We start from the raw sequence: 17,394 nt of genomic DNA, 5'->3' as shown, positions 1-17,394 counted from the left end.
CTGTCATTAGATTAAAACGTTTAGCTCTTCTAGGACTTTTATCCTAGCTTTTTAGAATGAAATGTTTCTTCTTTTAACTTTTCATTAAAGTTAATTTCAACTTCCACCTTTGACACTTTTACAGTTTAGCATCCAGCTTTTCTATTAATGTACGTTAGCTTTAGACTTCTTTGGCTAATACGGCTCAACTTCCATTTCTGACAGATTTTCAGATGTTTCCAGCAGTTTGTTTTATATTTCAGCATTTTCAGCCGTGGTTTTGAAACTCATTTCAGCAGTCAGCATCCACACGCATTTTCTCCTGGAAATATATTTTCTAGTTCCGCTGTGGTTTTATGCTAACATAACAGTGGCTACAGAAAATTAGCCAAGCAAACCTGTCTCTCATCTGACGATAGCAATGTGTTTTCCTATGATGTAAAAAGAGTTGTGGACAAAGCATTAAGATGTCAAATTTTATTCATGAGGTGGCTGGCTAGGTAGCTAGCTAGCTTGCTAATTCTGTCATATTATTTCGCTATACCGGCCACAGAAACTTCACACTCGTCCATTGTTATTTCCCAAAATGGTGACTTCTGATGTCTTGTTTTGACCGACTAAAAGTGTGAAACCCCCAAATTTTTGGTTAACTTTGATATAAAATAGACAGAAGCAGCTAATCTAGACATTTCAGAAGCTGAAGTTAGCAAATATTTGGCATTTTTTGCTCGCTAAATTCTTGGGAATGAGCACACAGCTCAACATATATTAAAGTTTGTATCTATGTTCCAAAACCTGTTCTGTTCAGTGCATTCTGGGTGTGCAGATGTGATTTTATAACTATTTTTTGGCTTCCTCATCAGGTCATGAGTGCCTCTAGGAAAGACCCAGTGGAGAATAACCTCACCTGTCCAAAGCCCCGCCCTACCTGGGCCTCACCCTGCCCCCCACCCCTGGACTCCCACCATGAGTAAGTTATTAAACTTTTAATTTATTCACATAAAACTGGCTGTTCACATGTGCTCTGTTGCTCTTTGGCTGCTTTGTTGTTGCGACACATGTTGCAGGAAATTGTGCCATTGTGGTGTGATTTTTGTTTCTTACACCCGTCCAGTGCCTGTTGTCTTTATATTAGGAACAGTGGCGTAAGGTTGTTACGATGGACACCACTGGCAACTGTTTACGAAATCCAAAGGAATCTTATTTCGGGAGCTGTGTGACTTTTTTTCCTGTTTGTCTTTCTTGTCCTTGGCCTAAACTAGCTACTATATCATATCCCTTGTCACATGATCAAATAAAGACTTGACATAGGCAACATTAACATACATGTTACCCAACAATCATCATTGCCCACCTGTAAATGACAAAATTATCCAAGAGAATAAGAAATTATTCATTTAATTGAGTAGGTTTTTTTGTATGTATATTTAGTTTATTCAGAAATTTTGTTGTCTTTGTTGAGTAAGCAGATATTGTTATAGATTGTAGCTATTTTACCCAAAAATGAAAAGAAAATAAAATTTTGATGGAGTTGGGTTTGTGTTTTATGACAAATGGTACCATTTAATTAAATGTGAGGTTTTTTTTAATAAACACAGGTGTAGTTCTGAATCATTCCCAGGAACATGGGTGCTAGCAGCCGCACTTCCTGCACTGTCTATATTTACGCCCCTGATTAGGAAGTATAAACCACCATGAAAACACGGGGACGTGCCATAGAGGTTTCCAAAGCTACATTGTCAAATTTTGGAACCATGAACATTAATATCTGGGAAAATATTGGCAATGCTGGGAAATGTGTTCTCAGAAACACACAGTAACAAATTTGTAATGGAGTATTTGCATTGTGAATCGTATTTGCATCCCAGTCTGATCAGAGACGAGAGATGAAAGTGAGCCATTTGCACATTTCTACTGTGGTGACGCCAGTAAATGTGAGTGAAGAGAGATTTTGGATGTTTTGGACGGATTCATCACAGCCAGTGTTAGTTTTTATGACCAGTATTTAAAGGCGATCAGAGGACAAGACATTTCTTCATTACTTTGGGTTGCTGTTTGGTTTAATCAGCAATAGTGTTGGACTATTCTGATGCTGGATTGGTTGCTGGGGTTCAAGGTGTTGCAGTGGCTCAGCTTTTTGTATGACTCTACTGTTTTTGTTGGAGGACACTTTGGATTAAGTTAAATAATTCGTGACTTGTGGCTGCAGATTTCCCACCAGCGCTTGCACATGAACGTCAAAATAGATTTTGGTCTAATCTGCAGCTTGATGGAAACAGGACGCTCTCTGATCCTCTAAGAAGACGATTTTAGTCCTAAAATGTAGCATCAGTATGCTGATCTGCCGTCCTTTGCACCTCCAACATGCTTCTCCCCCCCCGATGGCAGAAACATATGGCACAGAGGAGCAAGTGCTGCAACCCTCACCGCTTCATCTCTCATCAATCACACCGCAAAGCATGATGGCAGGGCAAATGTAGCGGGATGTGCACTCCATCAGCTCCATCTACAGTACATATGTATATATATATATATATATATATATATATATATACTGTATGTGTGTGTGCTGCTATCTGCTGCACCGCTGTATGTCAGCGTGACTGTAATGGCACAGCCTCACATGTCGGCTCAGTGTGAGTCATCCGGCGAGGCCGCAGTAGTATATTGTGTTTAATGTCTCATACATGTGTGTAACGTCTCACACACACACACACACGCACACACTGCACCATGAAGGGGTGTGTCCTGTGTTGTGCTGAACATGAGACTGAGTGATATTGAACAAATGTACATCGTGATTATTTTTACCAATATATGTCACAATATGATAAAAATATGGAACATCACATGCATCACAAGAATCATTGTTAATTATAATTTTCTTACATTATTTGACATGAACCATTAATGTGGAAGTTTTGCACAGTAAATGATAGCAAATAAGTCAGAGAAAAAAAATTGATCACTTAATTTTAACACAGCCTTTAAGACTTGGAAAAGAAGAAAATGATTATATATGATTATATATATATAGTAAGTAAGTAAGTAAGTATATATAGTATGTAAAGTAGTTTTAACATGGGGGTCTTTGGGGATTGACCTGGAGTCGGTCTCTAGTGGCCATTAGAGGAACTGCAGTTTTTGGCACTTATAATACCAATCCCAGATAATATTGAATCTTATATCAATTTATTGCCCACTATTAGGCTAAACATATGTGCAACAGAAAGATTTATTTGCTCTTTGATACCAGGCCTTCGCATTTTCCCGCTCTGCCCTCTCAGACCTCCTCGTTCCGTTTGCCGTTTAGCTCACTTCACAGATAAGGATTGAACCGCAGCCAGCCGTGTCTCCTCCTGCCAGCCGTGTTAACTCACTCTGTAGTCACTTGCCTTGCAGTGTTTCTCAGTGCAGAGCTGCGAGACTGTAGATCTGTGTACCAGGGGGCTGGGACTGGGTTACCGGGGCAACCCATTGCATGTGAGGCGTGTACTGCAAGGCGATTGGATTAAACAGGCGCTGTTGTAGAGGAGTGCTGAGAGGTTTAACCCGATTACTGCCTTTTTCTTCTGCACACTCCGCCAAGCACACACATACATAAACAGGTGTGTGTGTGTGTGTGTGTGTGTGTGTGTCAGGGGAGGTTAGCTGGTTGATCTGATTGATTGGGAGTGATGAAAATGGAGGAAAGTGTGATTGATGAGCTGAGTCATGTAACGGCGGGAGGAGGCAGCTTGGTGGTGTACACTGTAAAAATAAACTACTTGTTTCACCTTTAAAAAAAAAAAAAAATAGTGGGCTGCCTTAAAATTTTAAGTTGACTGAATTTGAGAAGACAAGTTGTAAGTCTCTAAAGCACTATGACAAAAATTATTCAACAACAACCTTTTTTGTGGTAGGTAGGAGGCTCAGTTATCTGTGAGTGTAGCTGTGCTGTAAGTACACAGTCTGAACTCAGATCAGTTTTCTCTGACAGAGATGAAAGTGTCGTTTGAATCACCAACTCTGTGAGAGGACACCAGTTTAAACCTCCAGACTAACATGTTGCAGATGAAGAAATAATTCAGGCTTTAATCAAGTTGTTTTTCTGCTTCTTAACAGTCAGATGGATAAGTCAGAGTTTACAATGAAATCCTAGTTGTCTCACATTAGTTATTTGTTGAGAGCATCAATAGAGAGATGTTGAGCTTTTCAAATGATGATCAGTAAGTGTGTGCTCGTAAATCAGCCCTTAAACCTGTCAACCTGTTTGTAAATGTGTAGAAACTATTTGTAGTTGTAGAAAAAAAAAAATTATGTGTCAGTTAAAATTTTATATAACCTGACACCTTGGCTCTAATTTCTGATGCCTGTTTTCAGCCTATTAGATAATAAGGTTGCAACGGAATGAGATTTTTACTGTACGATATCTGTCTCAGAAAATATTGCAGTTTCACTGTATTAAAGAATTTATGTTATTATCATTCTTAAAGGAATGAAAACAAAAGGGTTATTTTTGGTTGAACAAACGCTTTATTGCCATAGTATTGTATGTGTAAAAAGTCCCGCCCTTTAGAATATAACTAAAATAAAGTGGATATTCTCCGTCCAGTTGCTTTTTTCCCCCCAATATCATCGACAAGCAAAGTTCACAGTCAACTTTTATTTAACGGGATACCTTAAAACCAGTATATCACTGCAACCCTATTGGATAAATTAAAATTAAAAAATCATCTTGTGGACTAAAACTAGTCCAAAACTATGAAGGATAAAAGTGACTAAAACGAAGAGGCATTTTCACCTCAACATTAAGACTAAATCTGAAATCGCTGCCAAATTAAAACTGGTTTTTAAAAAGTGCTGTACAAAAGCATTTTTATTATGTATTATAAGCTGAGATCACTCTGTGATGATTCAAAACAAACACTTTATTCAGTTGTATCTGAGTCCTCTCAAGTCTATTTAACCAGAAAGTTCATTTGTTTTGAGTCATTACAAAATTACATCAACTTGTCTTCTTAAATTCAGTCAACTTAATATTTTAAGTTGAGCTTGGACTCCAGTTTTTTAAAGCTAAAACAAGTAGTTTCTTTTTACAGTGTATGCACGAGCTGCTGCTCTCTCTGCCAAAGTGGGCTTGCAGCTATTAACAGCTAAAAATAAAATAAAATGAATCATCAGTAACATAAAATAAATCCTAACAAGTAAAACAATACAAAAAAAGAAGTAACAACAACCAATAAAAGTCATTAAAAAGTCTTCAGATCTAATTTCCATATTATGATAATACCTCTGTGGCCTGATCTCCTCATAAACAACTTCAGTGCAGCAAATAGAGAAAACAGAAGAGATGAAGAGGTTAGGTGTGGTTATTGTAGTCCCAATGTGACCCGAACGTGCTCTGTAAGCAGCCGGCGCTTTGGGAGAAAAGCTTTTATGTGTTTGATTATTTATCTCAACCTTTGATAGACTCACTCTCTCGCCTGGAGATGGTTAACGATGTTGATATCCTGGGCTAATTACCTTAATTACCCCCCGACAACACACACACACACACACAGCCGCCGGCCGGGGGCAGGCGGGGTTAGTTTCTTCTGACGAGTCTCTTAACGAGGATGGATGACTCACTCCGGATGGTCTGAATTTTTGTGGAAAAAGAGAAAAGAGGGGACAGAGAGGGACTGAGGGAGAACTTGTGCCGCTGCAAATTTACTTTCTCATTTGATAGAGCTTCACTGCAGGTGCTGTCCTGCTGGGGGGTTCTCAAAGTGAGGTCTGGGGTCCCTCAGGGGCCCTGGAGGACTTCCAGGTCCACAGCAACGAGAGAATAGTATTAGTTGTAATGTAATATTGAGTTTAAGGCTGGTGTGAAAGCTTTCAATTGAACTGGGATTGAATAACCAGACTGGATCCATGTAGCTCTGACGATGAAGGATAACACCAGTCAGTCTGTGCGGTGTGAGAGGTCGGAAGAGCAGACATGCCCCCTGCATCTCAGAGCAAAGAATACTGCTCATTATTTATGACAGTTTATCGATTTTCTTAATCATTCAAATTTGGCTGGGTGCTAATTAACCCATTTTTCTGTGGTTTGGGAAACTTAAATGTGGGTACTCGAATATAGAAGTTACTTAAAATGCCCATTGCTGCTACCGATGGATGACAGTATAGCTTGAATGCGTCTGTTAACGGTTGCAGTTTTTAACACTTAGTTGAAGTCATAAAACAGTCGCAATTGAGCCAAAGCGATATCGTTAGATGTGAAACAAAGATCACGGTGTGGCTTAAAATTAGTCTGATGTATGTTACGTGACATTGTGTGAAGTTGTTAAAGTAACTGAGCGTTGACTTTAGGTTTCATACTGGACAAGAACAATAGTTTTGGGATGAAAGTCCTGTGTTTGTTTGACCCCTCCTGCACAATGTGGACTTTCTCGCTCTTATACCACATTGCTTGACTTCCCTCCTTTGCTCCCATAATCCTCCTTTGCAATACATACGACAAATGTGGACATGGGGCTTGAGTTCTGATCTGTGTGGTTGTATGTTGGAGCAGGAAAGTCTCCAATGTACATAATCTGCACGTGAACAAACATCGATGGCCTTGTTTCTGACGTGGCTCACATGAGGAGGGGAAAGTGGCAAAAGTATTCACGACATGGTGACGATAAAAGCAATGCCATCACGTTTTTCTGTCATTATGTTCAGCACCATAAATAAATATATAAAACCTTCATACATGTTAGTCTGGGACAAAACTTTATTAGATGTCTGTGATCTTCTGCTCTGTCCAGTAAAAACATGCCCCCGTCCCTGCAGTCTGGACGTGACGTGACGAATGATACCATGTGTGAATTGAAGAAGCTGTTTGCCCGAACAGCACTCGGTCATTATATCTGTTAATGACACACTGTGGCTCCGTCTGCCTGTAGCAAAATGACTCCCAGCATCCCCCCACAGACCTGCGCCGCCGTAGGAAATGGTTTCACAGCAGAGTGAGGACGGTGGAAGGAGCGGAGATTGATGACAAATGAGGGAGAGACACAGAAACTCTGTGACGCTTTATTGGTGTTGTTTAAACAGTGCTGTTAGTTAAAGGAGGATAATGGCTCTGCTAAGACTCGGGCGGGCAGAGACTCAGTGTGTCATTGGTAGTGTGTGTCAAATAAATGGAGGGAAAGAGTGAGATGGAAGAAGCTCTGATGTAGTTATAAGTTCCTATTTATGTTTTGTCTCGTCGTGTGGATGCCTCAATGAATATAAATAAGAAGTTCACTCAAGTAAAGAATAGCATAATTTTTCCTCTCAAGATATAATACGCAACTTTTCCACATTGTAATGGCTAAAAACAGCAAGAACAATGTTATATATTTTGTTAAGTTGTTTACTTATAAAATCCTAAATGTTTCCAACAATGTTTAAGCCTGTAGAAATATGTAATTTTAGCCAATTTTTAATATATATTATTTAGATCTTGGTTGTTTTTAATCATACGCTTTAACTGGATGAAGGATTTTAGTCATCGGATGTCTGGATTTTAAGTTATCGGGATACAAGCTGAGCAACGTCAGCCGCAGTTTGGCTCCAGCCCCTGTGTGTTAAAATTTAAATAATTGTCTGTGTTTTTTTGTTGGTTTTTTTGTGCCCCTTACGTACTTAATGTAAAGTTACATGGGTAAAGCTTAAAAAGAGAGAGGTTAGGTTAAGGAACAGACTCTTGATTTGGCATCCTCACATTAGGTACCTCACGTAAAGTAACGGACTTACCATGAATTTACATACTTAATGTAGAGTTGCCTAGTTTGGGAAGGTAATAGGAATGTAAAGTTACGCAGGTTAGGTTTAGGAAAGAAAAGTTACACAGGTTGGGTTAAGGAAAAGATGTTGATGTTAGGTACTTAATGTAAAGTTACGGACTTAACGTTGAGTTATGTACTTAACAAAAAGTTGTGTAGGTTAGTAAAGTAAAGGGACATAAATTAGGTTTAGGAGAGTCAAGTTTATAGTTTAGGTTGTGTAACAGAGGCATGGATTGGCATTGTCGTGTAAGGTACTTGACATAAAGTTACGGACTTAATATAGAGTTGTCGAGGTTAGGTTTAGGCAAGTAAAGTTACATAGCTTAGGTTAGGGAAAGGTACATGATTGGATTAGGTACTTAATGTAAAGTTAAGGACTTAACATGGAGTTGCAAAAAAGCGCACAGGTTAGATTAAGAAAAGTAAAGGTATGTATGTTAGGTTTAGGAAAGTGAAGTTCCTAGGTTAGGTTAAGAAAAAACAGACGTGGATTGTCTTTGTCACGTCAGGTACTTAATGAAAGTCACAGACTTAACACAGAGTTGCCAAGGTCACGTTTAGGACAGTAAAGTTGGCAAATTAGGTTAAGCAAAAGAGGCATGGATTGGCATTGTCATATTAGGTGCTTAGCATACTTCACGCACTTAACGTTGAGTTAGGTACTTAACAAAAAGTTGCATAGGTTAGGAAAGTAAAGGTTCATATATTAGGTTTAGGAGAGTCAAGATTATAGTTTAGGTTGTGGAACAGAGGCATGGATTGGCGTTATCGTGTAAAGTATTTGACATCAAGTTACGGACTTAACATAGAGTTACCGAGGTTAGGTTTAGGAAAGTAAAGTTACATATATTAGGTTAGGGAAAGGCACATGATTGGACGTCATCACATTAGGTACTTAATGTAAAGTTAAGGATTTACCATTGAGTTACGTACTTAACAAAAAAGCACATAGGTTAGATTAAGGAAAGTAAAGGTATGTATGTTAGGTTTAGGAAAGTGACGTTCATGGGTTAGGTTAAGGAAAAGAGACGTGGATTGTCTTTGTCACGTCAGGTACTTAATGAAAGTCACAGACTACTACCAAGGTCAGGTTACGGAAAGCAAAGTTATGTTTACAAAAGTTGTGTCAGTAAGGATAAGGCACATGGTTGGGCGTCGTAACATTAAGCACTTAACATAAAGTTACGTACTTAACAAAGTTGCATAGGTTAGGTTAAGGAAAGTAAAGTCAAGTATGTTAAGTTTAGGAAAGTAAAGTTTGCGAATTAGGTTAAGGAAAAGAGGCATAGATTGGCGTTGTCATATTAGGTACTTAACGTAAAGTTACGGTTTTAACCTTAAGATACGTACTTAACATAGAGATGCCTAGATTAGCTTTAGAAGAGTAAAGTTACAGGTTAGGTTTAGGGATGTCTAGTTTGTAGGTTTGGTTAAGGAAAAGTAACATGGTAAGGCATTCTCAAGTTATGTTAACGTTAAGTTATGTACTTAACATGACGTTAAGACATACCTTAAAATAACTTAGACTTGACTTGGTTTCACAAGGTCTTCAGGGGGAAATCACGTGTTAGACCAACCACCACCGCAACCTGCCTCCTTATGCAGACTTTTGCTTTTTGTACTACTGCTGCTACTACCTTTTTTTTACTACTTTCAGCACATTCGTCACGTGATTGCAGCCTCCATGATTACGAGGGTTACGTATGAATAACTGGCTTATGATTACATGCGGTATATATCCAATCTGGTGCTCTATTTTTTGTAGGTATACAGATCTACATACATACATACAGAACATGCCATAGTGCATGAGAACAGCATGCACAGATGTGCTATTAATGACTGATACATCACTAAAATGCAGGTTCTAGGTTTTTTTCTGTTTCTAAAATAAGACATCAGCCGCCCTAAAATTACTTTTTTACAGAGTCCATGTTGTTATTATCCCAAAAAAACCTTCAGATGTGATGCAGTCATACTTTACGACTTCTGAGCTCACAAGCTTTTAAGGAGCACTTGAGGGCAGCGTGAACAGGCGGAGACGGTTGGCTCAAATCTCTCTACTTGTCCTTCACCTATTCCAACACGTGTGCACACACACACACACACACACACACACACACCTCTTTCGTCTCCCTGTCAGAGGAAGATGGATGTCATTGGGTGGCGTGCTGGGCACACAGTGTCTGGGTGTGGTGCAGGATAATTATCTCCTCTTCAAAGCCTCATCTGGCCTCCATCTGCTGGCCTTTAGCATGGTTAGCTTAGCCACACAGCACCCAGCAAAGGGCATTACACACACACTCCTGCCAGACCTGCAGCATCTATTAAAAGTCGTTTTAGCCTGCGGATTCTTTTTCCAGCTACAACCTGGTTTACATTCATTCACCTGGACGCTGCTCAACACAAGCACACACTCTCACAGAGGAGCTCTGTTGGAAAAGTTTGTCTCAACACACTTCAGCTACAGTTCTGCAGGGAAACAAGAGTGTTATTAACTCAACCACATTTTCCAAACCAGGGATCCTTGTGAACGAGGCCTGTAAGCTACCGATTCCCACTATGATGTTAATCACATGGAGGAGATGACAGCTAATGGTGTTAATGTCTCCCTTCAGTGCATGTCGTTCTCCGCCCAAGACATCGCCGTTACAAATAGCTCTTAGCGGGTGTTCGGACTGGAAATAGCACTACGTTAAAGCACTGCTTTGGTGTAGGCGTGTTGCTTCCGGTACAGCAAAGTTGGTGAGAGGGTTGATGTGTGATTCCAGTTAAACTAAAACCCATAATATTCTTAATTTAGAGCAGTTTCAGCGACAGAATACTTAATACAAGGGCGAGCAGGAGGTTGTGAACAGGATGTTAGCCAACACACTAGAAACCACCTCCTAATCACTGAGACTGACATGCCAACACAGAACAAAAAATACAGAAAATACTTATGTACCGTCCCCATGTTTGGTCCCCCCTCTGTTGGGGTACCTAGCACACAGATGTGGTACTAAAAGGTGGAGCTGTGAACACTGCAGTCTGATTGGTCAGTAGAGGACGATCACTCTGCTCAGGGCTGAGTTGTGTCTGGTTTTGAGGCTCATGTAACCACCGGCAGGTCCACGGCGTTAGCTGTCCGGGGAGCCACACATAGAGGCCGCAGGCCGCTGGAACACCTCATCCGGGCGACGACAGGTACCAGCCAGGCGTCGACAGGGTCCAGCGAGTGCCGAGAAATAAAGAGGCGAGGCACCGCTCCATACTCAGTCCAAGAAGCCGTGGAAGTGCTCGCTAAACAGGCCTTCAGCCTTACCAGCCGACCGCTGCGTTTACCCCGGCAGCAGCAGCGCTTACGCCAGAGAGGTGGAGCTGGGGTGCGGCAGAGGTGAGCTGGGATCCCCGATAGGAGCGGGGGCAAATTTTCCCGTCTTGTTGTTTCATTCATCCCCAAAACAAACACATGCGTGAGCCAGGTAAGCATCTTTACGACAATATATGTCATGGGAAATGTAGGCGTTATTCCGGCAAAACACTACCGCTTTTGTCCACAGGGTCGCCAAAATCAACTCAAAATGAAAGTTCCTTGTAGAGGCTTTAACTTGTACTTTTACTCAATGCATGAGTTGATGACGTGAATCCATCAACACATCTTAAATTTCACTGTGACAACTTTGACCATCACTTTAGTTTTTATATGACAGACACTTTTAGTAATGAGTGGATCTGCAAGTGTTTATATATGGTAATTTCAACCAGGTTATGCGAACAGCAGTATATTCTAATCCTCACTCTGAGAAAAAAAAAAACATTGTGAAGCATTGTTCCTGTGGGCTACAGCAACACTAAACCCCTGAGCTTGCCTGAGAAGGACTAAATGCACAAAGCTGCTATTTTTAAATATCCCATGGAGAGAGACTCTCACTGCAGCCTGTTCTATTTTGTTCTGAAAATGTCGGCGTGCAGCCTCGTTCTGTGGACGATAAACCAGGTGCAGACTGATAAAGGAGGAAATACAGTGAGTGCTGGACGGAACAGTGGAAACACTAGGGTCTAGGTACCATGTCTGAAGCAAAGGGATGCCCTGGATGGATAACACAGGACAAAACGAGAGCATCACAGTGAAACTGAATGCGGCCCAACTATCGTTTCATCTTGATTATCTTAAAATAAAGCCCTAGCACGCGGTGCGATTTCAAGTACCTGAAAAATGATGACAGAACTGGCACAGTAGTGACTTTCTGTAGTGTTTTTATAGAGCTAAAGCAGCACAGCTGTTGTCATAAGTTGCCTCTGGGATTTGCTCTTTGTTCTTGCTTAGTTTGTTTTTGCTCTGCTAATAATACCACATTTCCGACAGCACATGAAGGCAGCATTAGTTCCTGTTTTTTCCCCCCTTAAGCCGTGAAGTGATGATGACACATCTCCTGGTGTGAAATGTGTCTTCTTACCTCACACAGGCTCCAGATAGTTGGAATCTCTCTGCCCACAGAATGACTCGGGGATAATTACCAGAGAGATCGGTATTTGTTTGTTGGGTGAGCACCTGAAGAGACAGGGCTGTTTCAGTTTGCTGTCGTTACACAGGTCGGGCAGGTTTATTAGCCCGCCGCGCATCCTGCGCTTCGAGGCCTTGTCACCCCGAGCACGCTGTGAACTTGAACTTGAATAGAGATTAAGGATTAAGGTTAGCCTGGATTTTATGACATGCTGTTTTCATTAATGCCACTGTGTCAGAGCCACATCTGAGGCCTCCTGCAGGAAGGAAATGTGGTCGTGGAGGCTGTCTTTATGGTGTGACAGTAACACTGGAGGCTTTATAAACACTGTGTTTTCACTGCGGTAGCAAAATGGTCATCAAGTCTGTGATGTTTGTTCCCAGAATGCTTCTTCTGTGTGTGGTTTGTACCCCGACTTCTCCCTTCGTTTTACCCACAGTTCAATTTGTTTTGCTGGCTGCTTCATCGGCACGACACAGAGATTTCATAAACCACCAAAGCAGAAGGAAAACAGTCACTATAGAGCAGAAACAATCAAAGATTGATCGGTTCTCTCCACAGTATTGCTGATGGCAGCTGCACATGGCAGCAAGATGACAAATTAGAATTTTAAAGGACTGTATAAGTGATTTTACATGTTTTAGCACATTAACGACAAACCATTAATGGTGGTAACTGTTTTGCGAATGTTGTTTTGGTGTTTCAGGCTTCACATTTCAAGAGTCTGCTCAGTTGTTTTTAAAAACGAATGTCTGCTTGGAAATATACATTCAGTCTCTACAGCATGTTGACGAAACAGTCTCACTGCGAGGTCCATGTAATAGCTGATTCAAGCCCCTTTTACACTGCCAGATTTTCGGCGAATGTTGGGCCGTTTTGCCGGCAAGCTGCGAGTGTTTAGACACACAGAGCCGGATTGACGAGTTGATCCGAGGTGCCCAATTTTCCGCCTCATAGGGTGGTCATATTGGTGGCACCTTTTTGGTTTAAACAGAATGAGGCGGCCTTCCGCAACGGGAGGAGCTGTTGATGACGCCGCATGTGCGAGCCACTGGCGGTGGATAAACAGGAAACAGCTGATAGCAGGAATTAGCGAGCAGCTAGTAGCAAGAGGGAAACACAAACCTGACAGACACTGTAAAGATGAGCAACTGGGGAGACAAGGAATTGCGCGCCCTCCTTGTCCTCGCAAACGAAGAGGCCATTAACCGTCAGATGACGGGGACGGTGAAGAACGGGCCAACTTACGAGAGAATCGCCGAAGGACTGACCAGCCGCGGCTTCCCTCCCACGTCACTGTTTACGTCACACGCTGAGCTACATGTTTTGTTACTTGCTCACGCCCCCCATTGCCCCGAAAAAGGCGCATTCTGTATAAACAAAAGTAGATAGGCGGCATTTTGCTGCACTCCCCGATTTTGTTTTTATACTGCCAATGCTGAAAAAAGACTGATTGGGCTTTCCTGCAAATTTGCACAATTCCTGTTTAAAAAGGGCTTCAGGCTGCTTTCTTTCAAGTCTAGAGTTGTCTTGCTTTGGTCTGAATCAGGTTGGTCTGACTGCAGTTGATTCAGATCCAGGTCAGAACACGTTCTCACCACAAACGAACCGCACCAGAGTTCGTTTGTAACCGGCGAGACTGCCTCTTCAAGAAGGTCTCGGTCCGGTGGTTTTGGTGCACACCTGAGTGTGATTGCTGTGTTCACACCTGCCCAAACGAACCACACTAAGGGGGCAAAGGAAGTTGGATTATGTTTTGATTCCTCACTTGTTTTGCTCGAGGTCAAGTGACCGATCAATTCCAGAGTTTAGTTGTAGCTGAACACAGAGATGTGAAACCTTCTCTTTCTGTCTGTGTAATTTTCTTAAAAGATAACTTGTCTTTGTGCGGCATTTTTGCACCTTCAATCACACACTGACACATTTCAAAAGATGTTTTTTTTTACTGGAAACTGAACTGAATATTTCACATGAAAAGAAAGTGATTTATTTTTCTTTCTTTCTGTGCTGTTAGAAGTGATGTTGTCTCCATCTCTTTGACTTTCCTCCTGATTCCTCTTTACTCTGTTTCTGTTTCTCTCTGTTTTTCCACCTCCTGGTTTTATTTCAGTTCTTGCCAGTGTGTGTTCCATGACGATTGAAGGTTTGTAACTTCTGTGAAATGTGTGATGTGATGCCAGTTGTGTGGTGGAATGCAGTTCGTCCACCCTTCCTCACTCTCGGCATATTCGGTCCTTTCCTGCAGCGGTGAGTGATGCTCGGATGTCATGGTGGTGGTGACACGGAGGCTGTGTGTGTGTGTGGGTGTGTGTGTTGAGTTACAGGGGGAGGGTTTGTGGGGGATTACAGGAAGGAAGCCTTGTTGGAATATGATTACATCTCCCAGTAAACAGGGCTGCAGTAGGAAATGGATCCACAGAGCCTGTCCTCAGGGCATCAGCCTCCACATACTGAAGCCACCAGTGAGAGATTTAATGAGTAATATAACGTTACTGGAACACACAGGCACACACACACTCACACACTGCTAGATCACATACCTGAACACACCCTCACACATACGTAACACACTGATTTGTCAGATTTTCCACAGATGAGACCTTCATTAGAAACTAGATTAGATCCAGTCAGTGTCGTCTTCTTCTGGTTTGATGGATGAGACGTAGTTTCATTGATTAGATGTTTTCTGTAGAGGTGATCAGATCAGAGCTGTGGTGGTCTGTGGGATGACGTTAAACTAGAGGGACTCTGATGGGATGGTGTGTCAGTGTTTGTGCAGCGTATTTAAGATTTAAGAGAGAAATGTGGCCTGTTACAAATGAAAAGTAACAAGATTCTTCTGTAATTACTTGATAACAGTGCAGTGAAATTGTCTGAACTGTCACTTCCTGGGAAAAACATAAATCTTTAAAGGTGGCTTCACCCTTCACTTGTCCAGTAGGTGTTAACTCTGGGGCTTTTATCAGAAGGAAATTACCAACCTGTAACCTGGGACTTTCCTTAACCTGAACTTTTAGGTACAATTTAGGCCTTTGTATAAGGTTCGTCAGTACGTTGAGGGCCTCAACTGATGTTGATTTTTTTGTTATTAATAAATCCACAGATTATTTTCTGGGTTATTATTATTACTTGCTATTATTTTTACTTGATTAATTGTTTGGTCAACACCCTTCCACGAAAGGGTTAAAAACACTTATCACAGTTTCCCTTTGCTTAATTTGACACCTTTAGATGTCTGTTTTAGGGATGCACCTATCCGATATCTGGATCGAATATCGGCCCCGATATCATCAAAATAGATGGATCGGTTATCGGAAAGTGCAACCCATACCTGAGGCGATCCTTTCCCTTTAAATCTATTGCAACTGCTGTTGCACAATTGTTCACTTTTGTTAAAAATAAATAGTTCATCATTGCATTAATCTGTTTCATCTTGTTTCATTTTATCTCAGGAAGGAACTGTGTAGTCACTAGGGATGGGCAAACGATCAAAATTTATTATTCGATCATCAAAAAAATTAACGATCAATTATCGATTAATTGATAAGCGAGTATTTCAAAAGAGAGAAGTCAAAAGAGTGCAGTGCAGACTGTCGCCGCAAGAGAGCGCAGCTGCCCAGGCCAAAGAGGAAGAATGGTGCGCCTGGGTGTTTACAACCGTTGCCAGCGAGAGTTACAGGCTTCAGTTTTCAGCAACACCTCCATCTTTCAATGGCGTAGCGTTTTCAGAGGGCTCAAGGGAAGCCGCGGAGGCTTTGGAGAGCGATGAGAGCCTCTGTCTGTTTCTGATTTTTTTGCCTGGCATAGGTCCGGCGGGGGTCTCGTAGGCCAGTCGAGCCACCGTGCTCGCTGGGTGGAAGGGTCTCGTTGGCACGGCGGCTCGCCGGACCTATGCCAGGCATTGTAGGGGAAACACTGCGACTATCAATCAAAATTATTTGCGATCGATCAAAAGCCTTAACAATCAATCATCGATAATCGAAAATTGATGCCCATCCCTAGTAGTCATCAATGCCTGATGGCTCTAGTCTTTTCTGTTCTACATGTAAAGGTATATAGCTTTTTAGGTCAACCATGGTATCGGATTGGTATCGGGTATCGGCTGATACTCAAAGTCACAGCATCGGGATTGGTATCGAAACTGAAAAAGCTGGATCGTTGCATCTCTAGTCTGTTTTGTCCAGCCAACAGTCCAGTACCCCAAAATACTCAATTTTACTATCATCATGGAATTCTAGCGTTCAAACTGGCGTAAGTAACGTTTGGCGTGAACACAAATTAGGCAAGATGCTAAACCTCAAATTGCTCTTGATGGTTGTGGGATCAGTATGTGAGTGTGTGATTGTTTAAAAACTGAGTAGCAGGTGGCACCTTGTATGGTAGCCTCAGCCGCCAGTGTGCAGATGTGGATGAATTTGGTTTTCGTGCTGTTACTGTGAATGTGTGAATATGACAAGAAGTGCTTTGAGTGGTTGAAATACTAGTATAAGTCCATTTAGTCCGAGCCCCAAAGTAGCCAGAAGTTTCTTCATCTTCCTGCAGCATCCCCCCACCCTCCACCCACCCCACCCTTCTGCTCCTCCTATCAAACCAAACGGCCTTTCCCTTTTGGTTTCTACTATTTCACTTTATCCTGGTACAAAAGTTCGTATGATATCTAACGGATAAGCACGCCACGAATGGTGTTGTCATGTCATGTCATGTATGTAACTTAAAGTTATGTAAATTAGGTTTATGAGAGAAAACATGGTGACAACGTACTTTTAAATTACTCTAAAGCTCACTTAGTTTCACACAGGACACAAGCACCGGTCTCCTGAGGGAAAGTCCTGTGTTTGGCCCATCACAACAACCTGCCTCCATATGCAAACTTTCACCCTTTATAGTACTTCTTTCTCTACTTTCGTCAATGCATCGGTCACATTCCTGATTACGTGGCTTGTATAGGAACTGGTGTGTTACTTTTTGTAGGCATATGTAAGAACAATGTGTGAGAACAGCCTGACTATTTGTCTTCCACCCCATCTTATGAAGAAGGCAAAGGGTCCAATTCATGGTTCTTTTTTTTTACGGATTTTCTCCAATCGTAATTAGTACATAACATCCTTAATTCAATGTCCAAATGTTGGAGGTGAAGAGTCCGTCCA

At 41.5% G+C, this 17,394-nt stretch overlaps 2 protein-coding genes across 3 annotated transcripts in view; both read left to right on the top strand.

Moving 5' to 3' along the window:
• Positions 1 to 17,394, top strand: part of LOC125883094 (USP6 N-terminal-like protein) — a 354,121-nt gene that overhangs the window by 241,048 nt on the left and 95,679 nt on the right. The window lies entirely within an intron of this gene.
• The window catches only part of LOC125883116 (USP6 N-terminal-like protein), a 90,523-nt gene that overhangs the window by 13,815 nt on the left and 59,314 nt on the right, over positions 1 to 17,394 (top strand). For both annotated transcript variants that reach the window (XM_049567299.1, XM_049567300.1), the window contains exon 2: positions 843 to 949. The gene's annotated coding sequence lies outside the window, so the exon portion shown is untranslated. The remainder of the gene's footprint in view (positions 1 to 842; positions 950 to 17,394) is intronic.

Source organism: Epinephelus fuscoguttatus, linkage group LG22, assembly GCF_011397635.1.
Source record: "Epinephelus fuscoguttatus linkage group LG22, E.fuscoguttatus.final_Chr_v1".
Classification (NCBI taxonomy): domain Eukaryota; kingdom Metazoa; phylum Chordata; class Actinopteri; order Perciformes; family Serranidae; genus Epinephelus; species Epinephelus fuscoguttatus.
This window is presented reverse-complemented; position numbering and strand designations above follow the sequence as displayed.